We start from the raw sequence: 14,466 nt of genomic DNA, 5'->3' as shown, positions 1-14,466 counted from the left end.
ATATTAAGTCACTGCACATCCTCGCATGTGTACTCTATATATTTAAGACACAAAACTGTAATGTCAATCCTGACCTTAACAGTTTCAGAAAGGTTTTTACAGAACCAATGGGCACCACACTAGAATCAAATTCCTATTTGATATTCTAAGAGCGCGGCTTAACCAAACTAGAAATTTTCTACAAATCAAGGGACCCAGAATGTGGAATTACCCCCCCAGTAATGTCAAAGGCTGTACCTCTCTCAACCAGTTTAAGAGAAAAACTAAGTACTACCTAATAAACTCCATGCAACCTTCCTTACCCTTTAACCCTTGAGTTGTGCAACACATCATATGATGGTTGCGCAACTTGCTATAAATTGTGTATCCCATCATATGATGTATTAGAGTACTACGCAAGATTTAAACGGCCTGCGGATACAAGGGGTTCACCTCACCTTCATCAGGGCTCTTGTAAACAGACGCCATTTTTTTTTAAATCGTGGGCCAAATTCCCGGGTGTGAGGGCCTCAGTATTGAGTGAGCCACCAAGCCTGACGCATGCAGCATGAGCTCACAGCACTGCTGTTCAGCTTGTGACCACAGCATCGCCTAAAAGTGCCATAATATACATGTTCATGCCATTATTTAGCTTTGATATTATTACAGAAGTCCCCTAACTGTAAAAATTACCAGGATTCTGATAATAGCAGGATTGTTGTGATAATTAGCGCTATAGTGGTAGGAGTAATCTTGGTGGGTAGGGAGGTAGCATTGTCTGCTGACTGTGTGACCACGATTTACTGTCCGGACTCACTAGACCAGCTTAGTTGTTCGCTATGGTAAACAAAACATGCAGATACTTTTATATAATGTCTGTATATAAAAACAAAAAGAGTATGGTGGGAGGAGAATGGTGGGGAGTCAGGTGAGGTGAGGGAGGGAGGGATGGCAGCCAGTGGCGGGCTGCCACTGTCTACCACTGCCACTGTCACTCAGCATACCAACTTAGTGGTTCGTTATGGTGAACATGAATATAGATACTTATATATAACGTCTGTATATAGTGAATAAAAGCAAAAACAGTATTGTGGGAGGAGAATTTGGGCGAGTGAAGTGTTGAGGGAGTGAGTGGCAGCGAGTGGCTGGCTGGTGTGTGGCAGTCACTCCTCGTTGCTTTTTGACTCATAATAGCAACTTAGTGGTTCGTTATGGTAAACGAAACATGCAGATACTTATATATAACCTCTATATATAGTGTAATAACCAACAAAGTATTTGTTCATTGTTTGACAAACATAATAATTGAATCAACAATATGCGCACCATTATTTTGAGTACAGCGATGATTCACTCGTTTTATTATATAAATATATCACACTACACACAATTGAATAATATTACAGCAAAAAAAAAAAAAAATACAAAAAATCAGAGACATTGAAATAATTAGGTAATTATCTCTTTGTGGGCCACTCCTGCCTGACAGCTGGGAGCAACAGACCGCCTGGGACGCACGCTGAGTCAGCGCCTGTTTTTTGCCAGACTTCCCCGCCCTATAGCGGGCAGTATATGCCACTTACGATTTTTTATTATTTTTCCCATGAAGAGAGAACACAAATTAACAGATTAAGAAGAAAAAATAATTTTTTAATTTTTTTTTGGGATGCACCTGTGGGTGACAAATGCTAATTAGTCCTGAGCAACACAAGGGTTAAATGTCAACCTATGTCTTGCTATTTTCAAACAATACTGTTTGTTGACAAACTTGTAAAATTGCTGATTTCTGCCTTTTTCACCCTACCCCCCTTTTTTCCTTATTTCAAAACAATTTATACGTTAATCTCAGTTAGTATTAATCTTTAGTCTCGGGGTTTTCTCTCAACACTTTGCCCGAAACGCTGCGTGAATTAGTGATTTTAGGTGTTATATGTACTAACACACTCTCTCTCTCTCTCTCTCTCTCTCTCTCTCTCTCTCTCTCTCTCCTCTCTCTCTCTCTCTCTCTCTCTCTCTCTCTCTCTCTCTCTCTCTCTCTCTCTCTCTCTCTCTCTCTCTCTCTCTCTCTCTCTCTCTCTCTCTCTCTCTCTCTCTCTCTCTCTCTCTCTCTCTCTCTCTCTCTCTCTCTCTCTCTCTCTCTCTCTCTCTCTCTCTCTCTCTCTCTCTCTCTCCTCTCTCTCTCTCTCTCTCTCTCTCTCTCTCTCTCTCTCTCTCTCTCTCTCTCTCTCTCTCTCTCTCTCTCTCTCTCTCTCTCTCTCTCTCTCTCTCTCTCTCTCTCTCTCTCTCTCTCTCTCTCTCTCTCTCTCTCTCTCTCTCTCTCTCTCTCTCTCTCTCTCTCTCTCTCTCTCTCTCTCTCTCTCTCTCTCTCTCTCTCTCTCTCTCTCTCTCTCTCTCTCTCTCTCTCTCTCTCTCTCTCTCTCTCTCTCTCTCTCTCTCTCTCTCTCTCTCTCTCTCTCTCTCTCTCTCTCTCTCTCTCTCTCTCTCTCTCTCTCTCTCTCTCTCTCTCTCTCTCTCTCTCTCTCTCTCTCTCTCTCTCTCTCTCTCTCTCTCTCTCTCTCTCTCTCTCTCTCTCTCTCTCTCTCTCTCTCTCTCTCTCTCTCTCTCTCTCTCTCCTCTCTCTCTCTCTCTCTCTCTCTCTCTCTCTCTCTCTCTCTCTCTCTCTCTCTCTCTCTCTCTCTCTCTCTCTCTCTCTCTCTCTCTCTCTCTCTCTCTCTCTCTCTCTCTCTCTCTCTCTCTCTCTCTCTCTCTCTCTCTCTCTCTCTCTCTCTCTCTCTCTCTCTCTCTCTCTCTCTCTCTCTCTCTCTCTCTCTCTCTCTCTCTCTCTCTCTCTCTCTCTCTCTCTCTCTCTCTCTCTCTCTCTCTCTCTCTCTCTCTCTCTCTCTCTCTCTCTCTCTCTCTCTCTCTCTCTCTCTCTCTCTCTCTCTCTCTCTCTCTCTCTCTCTCTCTCTCTCTCTCTCTGTATATATATATATATATATATATAGTGGGGTGGTTCAAATAGCTTCGGCTATCACCTCATTATTGTCCAGTCGTGATGGTCGAGTGGATTAAGGTGTCCTGTACACACAAACTGCGTTGCTCCTGGCAGTATGGGTTCGAGTCACTTCTAGGGTGTGAGTTTTCAGTTGCAGATAGTCCTGGGGACCATTCAGGTTTGTTCGCATTTGTGTTCCTCACGTGTGCCTCAAAGAACGAGGTGATTTGATAAAATACTATGCCCAAGATTACCATCCGCGTGCCGGCAGTGGGGTGGTTCAAATAGCTTCAGCTATCACCTCATTATTGTCCGGTCATGAAGGTCGAGTGGATTAAGGTCTCCTGTACACACCAGTTGCATTGCTCCTGGCAGTATGGGTTCGAGTCACTGCTGGGGTGTGAGTTTTCAGTAATATATATATATATATATATACAGTTATATATATATATATATATACAGTTATATATATATATATATATATATATATATATATATATATATATATATATATATATATATTTATATATGTATATATATATATATATATATATATATATATATATATATATATATATATATATATATATATATATATATATATATATATATATATATGACTCTGCTTTGGCTGCTGAGCTGATGCTGCTACCTGGTGTAGGAGATACATTGGCCACTCGAATTATCAAGTTTCGGCGTAGCCACGAGATTACGGAGGACACCATTTACGATATCAACCGCCTTAGGACCACACCCGATTTGTTGGCTGCTATATCGTTTGAGGTGGACCCATCCCTGCAGGGTCCCGGGTCCTCAGGTCCGCGGGAAGGAAGCCGTTCATTATCTTCGTCCAGCGAAACGAGTGCCCGCCATCCCTCTGGGGATGCTGCCAGCGGCAGATGGCCTGGACGCCGGCGGCCCGCAAGGTGCTCGGCAGGGGAGTGCCCCCCACCATCGATCAGCTCGATCAAGAAGACGGCCAGCTTGACTCTCGTCAAACAGCTCTCAGACTTCCGATTCGGATGCCTCCCTATCCCACACCAGGCGGGCAGGGTATCACCAACAGAAAGAGACCTTCTGCACACCACCTCGGGCGTTGGATTATGATGGGAAGTCAGATTGGGCCACCTTCTACCGCGGTTTCACATCTTATGCCTCGGAAAAGGACTGGAGCGGGCCTACGTTATTGCCAGAGTTAGGGTGGTGCCTCAAGGGTAAGGCGAGTGATTTTTACAATCGCTTACTGGACAGAGAACCATCAATCGATTATAATCGAATGATGCATAAGGTGATCAAGCGATTTGGAGATAGGGAAGTTCTGGATGCATCCATGATGAAGTTTAACCAGGCTCAGCAGGAACCCGAGAAGGATATCGCTGATTGGGCAGATAGGGCCCACCACTTGGCTCATAGAGCCTACAAACATGTGTCACAGTGGGAAGTGGAACAAATCACAGTAATGAGATTTGGACAGGGATTACAGGACAAGAGTCTGGCGGAATACACTGCCAATTCAAGGAATTCGTCAATGGAGGAAACAATTGACCGGGCCCAAACTTTCTAGCACAATGCCATAGCGATCCATGGCTCCGCAGGTTCAAACAGATACGACTCCCATCGCCGCGTGTCCCAGAGGCCAGCAGTAAGAGTGAATGCAGCGGGTAGGTACTCCCGGTATGAGCAGCCACCCAGGAATAATGATGCTTCTCGGTGCTCGACACGCGCTCTTCGCAGCTCCTCGGGCACCTCACAGGCTACCAGCCCCTCAGGCCATGGAATCGGCACTCACCGACCGTCGAGTGCGGGCTCGTGTCCTTTATCTTCCATGGACATGGAGGCGAAATTGGACACCTTGGTAGCAGGTATCTGAGAAATCAACGGGAGATTGGACCAGGTGACTGAGGGTTTGAGGCCTCTCACGAAGGCCATCCTATCGCCCCATAGTCGTCGTACCCCATCCCCCAGGCGATGGATGCAGTGCTTCAGATGTAGGAAAGAGGCCCACGTGGTTCGGGATTGTCCGGAACCCGGAAGTGACGGGGAGGAAATCCGCCAGCACAGGGACCTCTTGGGCAATAAGCTGCGCATTTCATTTGAGGACCAGAAAGAGTCTTTAAACGCTGCCGGGTCGGCTCATTCGGCCTAACTCCGACCCAGTGTACAACAGACCTAGAGAGGGTGTTGAAGTGCGATGCAGAGCCAGGTCAGCACACATACGAGTCGGCACTGGTAACACTGTATTTGTACTTTGGCAACACTGTCTTCGACTCTCGGCAACACTGTCCGCGAATTCTGGCAACACCGTCCTGAAATCTGGGCAACACTGTATCCTGATTAACGTATCTTGGCAACACTTTAGCCTGATCAACACATCCTGGCAGCACTATAGCCTGATCAACACATTCTGGCAGCACTGTAGCCTGATCAACACATCCTGGCAGCACTATAGCCTGATCAACACATCCTGGCAGCACTGTAGCCTGATCAACACATCCTGGCAGCACTGTAGCCTGATCAACACATCCTGGCAGCACTATAGCCTGATCAACACATCCTGGCAGCACTGTAGCCTGATCAACACATCCTGGCAGCACTATAGCCTGATCAACACATCCTGGCAGCACTGTAGCCTGATCAACACATCCTGGCAGCACTGTAGCCTGATCAACACATCCTGGCAGCACTATAGCCTGATCAACACATCCTGGCAGCACTGTAGCCTGATCAACACATCCTGGCAGCACTGTAGCCTGATCAACACATCCTGGCAACACTGTAGCCTGATCAACACATCCTGGCAGCACTGTAGCCTGATCAACACATCCTGGCAACACTGTAGCCTGATCAACACATCCTGGCAGCACTGTAGCCTGATCAACACATCCTGGCAGCACTGTAGCCTGATCAACGCATCCTGGCAGCACTGTAGCCTGATCAACACATCCTGGCAGCACTGTAGCCTGATCAACACATCCTGGCAGCACTGTAGCCTGATCAACACATCCTGGCAGCACTGTAGCCTGATCAACGCATCCTGGCAGCACTGTAGCCTGATCAACGCATCCTGGCAGCACTGTAGCCTGATCAACGCATCCTGGCAGCACTGTAGCCTGATCAACGCATCCTGGCAGCACTGTAGCCTGATCAACACATCCTGGCAGCACTGTAGCCTGATCAACACATCCTGGCAGCACTGTAGCCTGATCAACGCATCCTGGCAGCACTGTAGCCTGATCAACGCATCCTGGCAGCACTGTAGCCTGATCAACACATCCTGGCAGCACTGTAGCCTGATCAACACATCCTGGCAGCACTGTAGCCTGATCAACACATCCTGGCAGCACTGTAGCCTGATCAACACATCCTGGCAAGGTCACCAATTTTGTCACGTGCTGCTCACCTTGGCCTTGTGTTATATGAGGTTACAGTTAAACAGCCGGGGATCGTGCTACTGATCCTATAACCTCACACCATGGGTCTTCACCCCCTCCACAAGGGTATCACATATCACCCCCAGGGAGCTCTCCTAGTCATGCCTCAAGACTGGCCACCACTATTTGACCTTGGACCCAAGGGGGAGAGGAGAAGGCCCAGCCCACACTGCTAAGCTCAATCCTGCAGTATGTGACTCCCCCATCGGGCCTGCCCACCTATGCTTGCAGAGAATTTGCCGAACTTCCAGCCGTAGCCTCACTTCCACCTCTTACCTTCTGGTCGCCAGTTGGGTAATTCTCTCTGCGTCCCAGAAACGCCATTAGTTCAAATATGAAATATTTACAGCAGCCCAAGGCTTTTCTGTATGCTGCCAGTACTAGAATTCAAATGTACAGTCGTGTTGCCAACTCAGGCTCACTCTCAAGGGAATGCCAGTAACAGTACAGTATAATCATTTATCCACAAAGCTCAGTGAGATGGAGGTTACATCAGAAGCAGTAATAACATAAAAGTTTACTCGAAGTAAACGACAAACACACGAGGTACATACCTGGTTGATACCTGGTTGATACCTGGTTGATGGGGTTCTGGGAGTTCTTCTACTCCCCAAGCCCGGCCCGGGGCCAGGCTCGACTTGTGAGAGTTTGGTCCACCAGGCTGTTGCTTGGAGCGGCCCGCAGGCCCACATACCCACCACAGCCCGGTTGGTCCGGCACTCCTTGGAGGAATAAATCTAGTTTCCTCTTGAAAATGTCCACGGTTGTTCCGGCAATATTTCTTATGCTTGCTGGGAGGACGTTGAACAACCGCGGACCTCTGATGTTTATACAGTGTTCTCTGATTGTGCCTATGGCACCTCTGCTCTTCACTGGTTCTATTCTACATTTTCTTCCATGTCGTTCACTCCAGTACGTTGTTATTTTACTGTGTAGATTTGGTACTTGGCCCTCCAGTATCTTCCAGGTGTATATTATTTGATATCTCTCTCGTCTTCTTTCTAGTGAGTACATTTGGAGGGCTTTGAGACGATCCCAATAATTTAGGTGCTTTATTGCGTCTATGCGTGCCGTATATGTTCTCTGTATTCCCTCTATTTCAGCAATCTCTCCTGCTCTGAAGGGGGAAGTGAGTACTGAGCAGTACTCAAGACGGGACAACACAAGTGACTTGAAGAGTACAACCATTGTGATGGGATCCCTGGATTTGAAAGTTCTCGAAATCCATCCTATCATTTTTCTGGCTGTCGCCATATTTGCTTGGTTATGCTCCTTAAACGTTAGGTCGTCAGACATTATTATTCCCAAATCCTTTACATGCTGTTTTCCTACTATGGGTACATTTGATTGTGTTTTGTACTCTGTATTATGTTTAAGGTCCTCATTTTTACCGTACCTGAGTACCTGGAATTTATCACTGTTAAACATCATGTTATTTTCTGATGCCCAGTCGAAAACTTTATTAATATCAGCTTGAAGTTTTTCAATGTCCTCAGCCGAGGTAATTTTCATACTGATTTTTGTGTCATCTGCAAAGGATGATACGAAGCTGTGACTTGTATTTTTGTCTATATCTGATATGAGAATAAGGAAAAGCAGCGGTGCAAGAACTGTACCCTGAGGTACAGAGCTTTTCACTGCACTTGGACTAGATTTTATATGGTTGACAGTTACTCGCTGAGTCCTGTTTGACAGAAAACTGAGTATCCAGCGTCCTACTTTACCGGTTATTCCCATTGACTTCATTTTGTGTGCTATCACGCCATGGTCACATTTATCGAAAGCCTTTGCGAAGTCCGTGTATATCACATCAGCATTCTGTTTCTCTTCTAATGCCTCAGTGACTTTGTCGTAGTGCTCAAGTAGCTGTGAGAGGCACGATCTTCCCGCTCGAAATCCATGTTGGCCTGGGTTGTGAAGGTCATTGGTCTCCATGAAATTGGTGACCTGACTCCTAATCACTCTCTCAAATACTTTTATGATGTGCGATGTTAGTGCAACTGGTCTATAATTTTTTGTCAATGCTTTGCTCCCTCCCTTGTGTAGAGGGGCTATGTCTGCTACTTTAAGTGCATCTGGTATCTCCCCCGTGTCCAAGCTCTTCCTCCACACTATACTGAGTGCCTGTGCTACCGGCACTTTGCATTTCTTTATAAATATTGAATTCCATGAGTCTGGACCTGGGGCCGAGTACATGGACATGTTTTCAATTTCTTTTTCAAAATTTAGTGCGCTCGTGTTTATATCAGTTATATTTACAGGGGTTTGAATATCCCGCATAAAGAAATTGTCTGGATCTTCCACCTTCATGTTGTTTATTGGAGTGCTAAACATGTCCTCATACTGCTTTTTTAGGATTTCACTAATTTCTTTGTCATCCTCCGTGTATGAACCTTCACTTGTACGAATAGGCCCAATACTGGCAGTGGTTTTTGCTTTTGATTTCGCATATGAGAAGAAATATTTTGGATTTTTCTTTATTTCCTGAATTGCTTTCTGTTCTAACTGCCTTTCTTCAGTTTCATATGAGTGTTTCAATTTCCGCTCGATTTCTTCAATCTCCCTATTTAAATTATTCCTTCTTTGACGGGAAATTCGTGTCTGCATTAGCAGTTCCGTTATTTTTTTCCTGCGTTTATAGTGTCGTCTGCGTTCTCTTTCTACGTTAGATCTCTTTCTGGCTTTCCTCAAAGGAACATGTTTCAGACAGACTTGATACGCTTCTGAAGTCAGTTTTTCTATTCCTTCTGTAGGACTTGTATTACTTAGAACAGTTCCCATGGAATGTTTGTAAGTTCCCTGTTTATTATCTCCCAGTCTATCCTTTTATTATTAAAATTGAATTTACTGAATAGCCCCTCTCGCTTTATCAACGTTTTAGGTCTATTCTGAGTATTGATGGTCGTTTGCACTTCAATGAGTTTGTGATCTGAGTATGTGGTATCTGATATCGTAATGTCTCTGATAATGTCTTCATTGTTCGTAAAGACCAGATCTAGAATATTTTCATTTCTCGTTGGCTCCGATATCTGCTAATTGAGTGAAAATTTGTCACAGAATCTAAGTAGTTCTCTAATCTGTGGTTGGTTAGGTCCTGATAGATTTCCTGGTATAATATTATTGTTTGCTATTTTCCACCTGAGACTAGGCAAGTTGAAGTCACCTAGAAAGATAATATCAGGTATCGGGTTCTCCAAATTATCAAGGCTATTCTCAATTTTGCTTATCCGTTCTGTGAATTCCTCAGCCGTTGCATCTGGCGGTTACATATATAGACTTATGGAAATAATAATAATAATGGTGACAGCAGCATTCCTCTGGTGGCCGCCGGCAACTCGCATCAGCTGGAGTTAAAGGGATCCCTGGCTCCCCCTTACTGGGGCGACTCCATCAGCAGAGGTCTTCAGTCCTCCACAGGCAGGCCACACGCTGTCTTCACCAATCAGTAGAATGATATATACGTGCTGTCCCATAGCCTAATCTACTCCTATGACTTGTATGCACTCTAATAAATGCCTAAGCATAACAATAGGCCTATCTTGACTAACAATCAAGGGAAATATGGGAGGGAAAAATGATCTCCCTTAACATATCCTGTCCTCAGACGCCTGGGCTCCACTCGCCGTTCACTGGGCACTCCGCTCCTCACATCGTTCCTCAGCATTCCAGAAGCGTCACCAGTCCGTAGGAGTCATGAAGATCCTCGTCATCTCCGTGCTCATTCACTAAGTGAAGTTCCTGGGCGTTGACTCGTCCACTCGTCACTGCACATGTCGTTCCCTCTAGCACTCCTTCACCGAGACTACTCACTCATGGATCAGGATGCATCTTCTCCCTTCCGAGTTCCTAGTGGGCATGATCCCATCACAACAGCTCTGAATATTTTGGAGTTCCACTGACGGCGAGTCACTCACTCCTCCAGCCATAGTAACTCTCAACTTCTCCAAGACTAATCAGCTCACGATCGACGGTGCCCTAACACCGCTGGAATAGGCTTCCTCGCACTTCCCTGAAGTACTGCAGCCTTTGGTAGTCACTATATACTGGTCAGGCTGTGTATATCCACTTAAGGAGGCTCCTAGACGTCGGAACTCGAGAGCTCAATCGGTGCACGTCTGCTCTCAACGAAGCGCCAAATATCTCTGAGCGCCTGGCGCTCTGCAGGCTGCGGGCTAGGTCTCCCGGTGACGTCACAGACCCAGCGGTGGGCTCTGATTGGTCAATAAAGTCATGTGACCTCAGCCGGCCATTCATCGACCGGCGGGCGCCGCACACAAAATGGTGGATTTGCAGGCCAGGGGGCGCCATTTTGTTGTACCCAGGGCGCGATTTTTCCACTTCCCTGCAAATTTACAAATGCACATTTCTCCCCAAATAAGCAACCATTATGGAAGCCTCATACCTCAAAAGATTCCCTGAACCTGCAGGTAAGCTGATATGACTCTTACTGCTGGCATATGGGAGATACTGGAGAGGGCACCGTCACAGTACACACACACACACACACACACACACACACACACACACACACACACACACACACACACACACACACACACACACACACACACACACACACACACACACACACACACACACACACACACACACACACACACACACACACACACACACACACTCACACTCACACACACACACACACAAACACACACACACACACTCACACACACACACACCCACACACACAGCCTGGTGGGGGGCGTGGTAGCCTGGTGGATAGCGCGCAGGACTCGTAATTATTTGGCGCGGGTTCGATTCCCGCACCAGGCAGAAACAAATGGCCAAAGTTTCTTTCACCCTGAATGCCCCTGTTACCTAGAAGTAAATAGGTACCTGGGAGTTAGTCAGCTGTCATGGGCTGCTTCCTGGGGTGTGTGTGTGTGTGGTGTGGAAAAAAAAGTAGTTAGTAAACAGTTCATTGACAGTTGAGAGGCGGGCCGAAAGAGCAAAGCTCAACCCCCGCAACCACAACTAGGTGAATACACACACACACAGTCCTTGGACCTATACTGTTTCTAATATATATAAATGATCTCCCAGAGGGTATAGACTAGTTTCTCTCAATGTTTGCTGATGACGCAAAAATTATGAGGAGGATTGAAACAGAGGATGATAGTAGGAGGCTACAAGATGACCTAGACAAACTGAATGATTGGTCCAACAAATGGTTGCTAAACCCAAGTAAATCAACCCGAGTAAATGCAAAGTAATGAAACTAGGCAGTGGAAACAGCAGGCCAGACACAGGATACAGAATAGGAGATGAAGTACTTAATGAAACGGACAGAGAGAAAGATCTAGGAGTTGATGTCACACCAAACCTGTTTCCTGAAGCCCACATAAAAAGAATAACGTCTGCGGCATATGCAAGGCTGGCTAACATCAGAACAGCCTTCAGGAACCTGTGTAAGGAATCATTCAGAATCTTGTATACCACATATGTAAGACTAGTCCTGGAGTATGTGGCCCCAGCATGGAGCCCGTACCTAGTCAAGCACAAGGCAAAGCTGGAAAAAGTTCAGAGGTATGCCACTAGACTAGTCCCAGAACTGAGAGGCATGAGTTACGAGGAAAGGCTGCGGGAAATGCACCTAACGACACTTGAAGACAGAAGAGTAAGGGGAGACATGATCACTACCTACAAAATCCTCAGGGGAATTGACAGGGTAAACAGTGATAAACTATTCAACACTGGTGGTATGCAAACAAGGGGACACAGGTGGAAACTGAGTACCCAAATGAGCCACAGGGACATTAGAAAGAACTTTTTCATTGTCAGAGTAGTTAACAGGTGGAATGCATTAGGCAGTGATGCGGTAGAGGCTGACTCATACACAGTTTTAAATGTATATATGATACAGCTGTTGTAATCCACAAGTTAGTAGGGATTATTAGCTAGAGGATCATTACTACAACACTTAACGAATGATGATTGGAAGTACATGTTAAGTAGACAGACTATGGATCACATATCTAAGAAAGGTCAAGGGATTAAGACCGCAGCTGCTTAGCCAAACTAATAATTCCTGGAAAGAGGACTCAGGCTTCTAGGAACAGGGTTACCGCTTCTAGGGATAAGGTTAATCGGATTATACCTTCCTTGAGAGGCATGGTGAAATGTTTGAGGCCATGGCTGACTGGAGACAGTCTTGTTGTGGGAGTGGAACTGGCAAGTCCTCCGAGGTCTCCGTTTGTGGCAGCAGCGAAGTGTAGCAGACAGCTATGTGAGAGCCTGATGTGATCTTAGTGACCAAGTTAAGTCTGCAGTATGTGAGTATTGAATGAAAGACTAACCGGGTGTGGAGCGTTGTAGTAATCATTCCGTATTAGGGACTTAGGCGGAAGTTACGAGTGCAAGTGGTGACCGCGGAGGTCAAGTGGTCTATGGTTATTGGAAGTGTATTTACCTAATAGAGTATGTTAATATGTTATTATTTGTCAGAGTCTATTCTTTGTAATTAAATGACAAAACCCGACGTCCTTTAAAGACCTTCCATCTGTCCCCCTCATAGTGTTCCTGGTTTGGTTGGTGAGGGAATGTTAGGGAATTGGTACACGACATATTTGGTGGCAGCGCAAACAGGTTTTGGAACACTTTGAGAGATGAAGGAAGTGTGTTACTGGTTTAGTTGGTGAGGGAATGTTCGGGAAATGGTAGACGTCGGGTTGTGTTGAGAACGGTGGTTACTAGACGGAGGAAAGAAGGGTCAGGTGAGACCAGGTCAGAGGAGTTAGTTAATTAAAGGGACTAGGCCATTGTGGGGCACATGTGGGGTTTATTTCTTTCTTTCCAGATTTGTGCAACGAGAGACGGCTAAGATGCAAGTCTGGACCACTGAAGCATCGGGAACCAAAACAAGTGCAGTGTTCGTAGTGCGGATTATTCAGAGTGGCGAGGGAAACTAGCGCGGGGGAATGTGGGCCAGCGTGGGCCATGTGCACGCCAAGTGGGGGCCGAGCGAGCCGCACTTTGGAGCTGTTATATATCGTTGGTATGTCGGAAATAGTGAGAAACCGTTGCTAAGGTGAAATTAAGCGAGAAAAATACGTAATTTGAAGTTAATTAAATTTCAGGTAAAGTGTAAATCGAATATTTTACGGATAATGAAATATTACCTAAAGTACTGCGCGAGTTCCGGCGTTGTCAGGTGTAGATACAGAAAATAGGCGCAGTGAATTAGGGACGCCTTGGCATAGCGAGCGACGCATAATTTGACATCACGGGTTCAATGCCTCATGTACCGTGGAGAGGTCCAGGAGATTTTTTGTGGGTGCAGGTAACATTATGAAGTGTCACCGTGGGACACGAGAGCGTGTCCCGTTGGTGGGGGTGTGTGGCGCCGGGAGTAATGCATGGTTGTGTATTGGCGTTTGGACGCCGGGTTTTGTAGTGTAATGCACGTGTAGTGGCTTATTAAACGCCAGCGTACTGCATAGTATTTACTGTAGTGAAATGTGCATGTTTCGACTGTGGATATCATGGATGTAGTATAGTGCATGACATTGTTGGCATTGTAGCGCCAAGGTGTAGCATGTGTAGCATAACTGGTTGTTGTAACACCGGGTGTATTGTAGACATTAGCGTTGAAGTATGTTAACGCAGGTGGTAATGTGTAGCAGGTGGCCACTACACAGGAAATTATGCCTGACGAATGTGGGTCAGTTTATTTATTTATTTATTTATTTATTTATGCATATACAAGAATGTACATAAGGAATGTGAGGATACAAATATGGTAATTACAGTCTTGTAAAGCCACTAGCACGCGCAGCGTTTCGGGCAGGTCCTAAGGTACTAATCTAAGAAAATTATAAGGAGGTAAATACTTGCAAAATTTATAGACAAAAAAATGATAACAGTTACATGAAATAAAAAAAAGAAGATGAGAGAAAATTGTAGGTACAGTGTATTAAAGCACATAGGTAGCTAAGATTGATTGCAATGACAGCTTGAATGGTAGTTGACAAAAATTGGTAGGCACAATACAGCAGAAACAATATAAGATTGATTGCAATGACAGCTTGAATGGTAGTTGACAAAAATTGGTAGTCACAATACAGC

Source organism: Procambarus clarkii, chromosome 41 (genome assembly GCF_040958095.1).
Source record: "Procambarus clarkii isolate CNS0578487 chromosome 41, FALCON_Pclarkii_2.0, whole genome shotgun sequence".
NCBI classification, from domain to species: domain Eukaryota; kingdom Metazoa; phylum Arthropoda; class Malacostraca; order Decapoda; family Cambaridae; genus Procambarus; species Procambarus clarkii.
This window is presented reverse-complemented; position numbering follows the sequence as displayed.